At 50.5% G+C, this 3,634-nt stretch overlaps 1 pseudogene; it reads left to right on the forward strand.

The window, feature by feature from the left end:
• Positions 1–2,670: 2,670 nt before the first annotated feature.
• Positions 2,671–3,634, forward strand: part of LOC103481793 (mucin-5AC-like) — a 29,066-nt pseudogene continuing 28,102 nt past the window's right edge.

Below are 3,634 nucleotides of genomic sequence, written 5' to 3' on the forward strand. Positions count from 1 at the left end.
CAACCCCAGCTGCTCCAACTACAACCACAGCTGCTCCAACCACAACTACTGAAGCACCGACAACAACCTCATCGGCTCCAACAACAACTGCTCCAACCACAACAACTGATGCTCCAACAGCAACCACAGCAGGTCCAACAACCACAGCAGCTCCAACTACAACCACAGCGGCTACAACTACAACCACAGCGGCGCCAACTACAACCACAGCAGCTCCAACCACAACCACTGCTGCTCCTACTACAACTGAAGCTCGAACAACAACCACAGTGGCACCATCAACTACCACAGCAGGTCCAACAACAACTACAGCATTTCCAACTACAACCACTGAAGCACCAAGTACCACCATTGCGTCTCCAACCACAACCACAGCGGCTCCTATTACAACCACAGCTGCTCCAACAACAACTGAAGTTCCAACAACCACTACAGCAGCTCCAACTACAACCACAGCGACTCCAACTACAACCACAGCAGCGCCAACTACAACCACAGCAGCTCCAACCACAACCACAGCTGCTCCTGCCACAACAACTGAAGCTCCAACAACAACCACAGCGGCTCCAGCAACAATCACAGCAGGTCCAACAACAACTACAGCGTTTCCAACTACGACCACTGAAGCACCAACTACCCCCACTGTGGCTCCAACCACAACAACTGAATCACCAACCTCAACCACAGGAGCTCCAGCAACAACCACAGCAGCTCCAACTACAACCACAGCAGTTCAATCTACAACCACAGCTGCTCCAATCACAACCACTGAAGCATCAACAACAACCACATCGGCTCCAACAACAACCACAGCCGCTCCAACTACAACCACAGCGGCGCCAACTACAAACACAGCAGCTCCAACCACAACAACAGCTGCTCCTACCACAAGAACTGAAGATCCAACAACAACCACAGCGGCTCCAACAACAATCACAGCAGGTCCACCAACATCCACAGCTGCTCCAACCACAACAACTGAAGCACCAACTACAACCACACACGCTCCAACTAAAACCACAGACGCTCCATCTACAACCACAGCTGCTCCTACCACAACAAATGAAGCTCCAACAACAACCACAGTGGCTCCAACAACAATCACAGCAGGTCCAACAACAAGTTCAGCGGTGCCAACTACAACCACAGCAGCTCCAACTAAAACCACAGACGGTCCAACTACAACCACAGCCGCTCCAACTACAACCACAGCGGCCTCAACTACAACCACAGCAGGTCCAATCACAACCACAGCTGGTCCTACCACAACAACTGAAGCCCCAACGACAACCACTGCGGCTCCAACAACAATCACAGCAGGTCCATCAACAACTACAGCGGTTCCAACTACAACCACAGTGGCTCCAACTACCAACACTGCAGCTCCAACTACAACCACAGCTGCACAAACTACAACCACTGAAGCACCAACAACAGGCACAGCAGCACCGAGCATTACAACTGAAACACCAACAACAACCACAGCGGCTCCTACTACAACCACAGCTGCTCCAACCACAACTACTGAAGCACTAACTACAACCATTGAAACACCAACTACAACCACAACTGCTCCAACTACCACCACAGCGGCACCAACAACCACAGCAGCTCCTACAACAACTACAATAACTGAAGCTCCAACAACAGCCACAGTGGCTCCAGCAACAATCACAGCATGTCCAACAACAACTACAGCGTTTCCAACTACGACCACTGAAGCACCAACTACCCCCACTGCGGCTCCAACCACAACAACTGAATCACCAACATCAACCACAGGAGCTCCGGCAACAACCACAGCAGCTCCAACAACAACCACAGCAGCTCCCACAACAACCACAGCTGCTCCAACCACAACAACTGAAGCACCAACTACAACCATTGAAGCACCAACTACAACCACAACTGCTCCAACTATAACCACTGCAGCTCCAACAAAGACCACAGCAGTTCCAATTACAATCACAGCAGCTAGTACCACAACAACTGAAACACCAACAACAACCACAGGAGTACCAACAACAACCACAGCAGGTCCAACAACAACCCCAGCAGCTCCAACTACAACCACAGCATCTCCGAGAACAACCACAGCAGCTCCAACAACAACCGCAGCTGCTCCAACCACAACAACTGTAGCTCCAACAACAACCACAGCGGCTCCAACAACAACCACAGCTGCTCCAACCACAACAACTGATGCTCCAACAACAACCACAGCGGTGCCAACTACAACAACTGAAGCTCCAACAACAACCACAGCAGCTCCAAGAACAACCACAGCAGCTCCAACTACAGCCACTGCAGATCCGAACATTACAACTGAAGCACCAACAACAACCACAGCAGCTCCAACAACAACCACAGCGGCAGCACAATCAACCACAGCAGCTGCAACTACATCCACAGAAGCTCCAACTACAACCACAGCAGTTCAATCTACAACCACAGCTGCTCCAATCAAAACAACTGAAGCACCAACAACAACCACACCGGCTCCAATCACAACAACTGAAGCACCCACTACAACCACTGAAGCATCAACAACAACCACATCGGCTCCAACAACAACCACAGCAGCTCCAACTACAACCACAGCCGCTCCAATTACAACCACATCGGCGCCAACTACAACCACAGCTGCTCTATCTACAACCACAACAACTGAAGCACCAACTATAACAACTGAAGCACCAACTACAACAACTGAAGCACCAACTACAACAACTGAAGCTCCAACAACAACCACAGCTGCTCCAACTACAACCACTGAAGCACCAACTACCACCACTGCGGCTCCAACCACAACAACTGAAGCACCATCATCAACCACAGCAGCTCCAACCACAAMCACAGCTGCTCCAACCACAACAACTGAAGCACCAACTACAACCATTGAAGCACCAACTACAACCACAGCTTCTCTAACTACCACCACTGCAGCTCCAACAACAACCACAGCAGCTAGAATTACAACCACAGCAGCTAGTACAACATCAACTGAAACACCGACAACAACCACAGCAGGTCCAACAACAATCACAGCAGCTCCAACTACAACCACAGCAGCTCCAACTACCAACACTGCAGCTCCAACTACAACCACAGCAGCTCCAACTACCAACACTGCAGATCCAACTACAGCCACAGGAGCTCCGAGCATTACAACTGAAGCACTACCAACAACAACAGCAGCTCTAACTACCACCAGTACAGCTCCAACAACGACCACAGCATCTCCAATTACAACCACAGCGGCTAGTACCACAACAACTGAAACATCAACAACAACCACAGCAGCACCGACAACAACCACAGCAGCTCCAACAACAACCAAAGTAGCTCCAACAACAACCCCAGCAGCACCAACAGCAACCACTGCGGCTCCAACTACAACCACCTGGGCTCCAACCTCAACAACTGAAGCACCAATACCAACCACAGCAGCTCCAACTTCAACCACAGCGGCTCCAACTACAACCACTGAAGTACCAACTACTACCACTGCGGTTCCAACAACAACCACAGAGGCTCCGACTACAACCACTCAAGTACAAATAACAACCACAGCAGCTCCAACAACAATTATAGTGGCTTCAACCACAACAACTGAAGCATCAACAACAACCAC

The sequence above is a fragment of the Poecilia reticulata genome, linkage group LG19 (genome assembly GCF_000633615.1).
Source record: "Poecilia reticulata strain Guanapo linkage group LG19, Guppy_female_1.0+MT, whole genome shotgun sequence".
In the NCBI taxonomy this organism is placed as follows: Eukaryota; Metazoa; Chordata; class Actinopteri; order Cyprinodontiformes; family Poeciliidae; genus Poecilia; species Poecilia reticulata.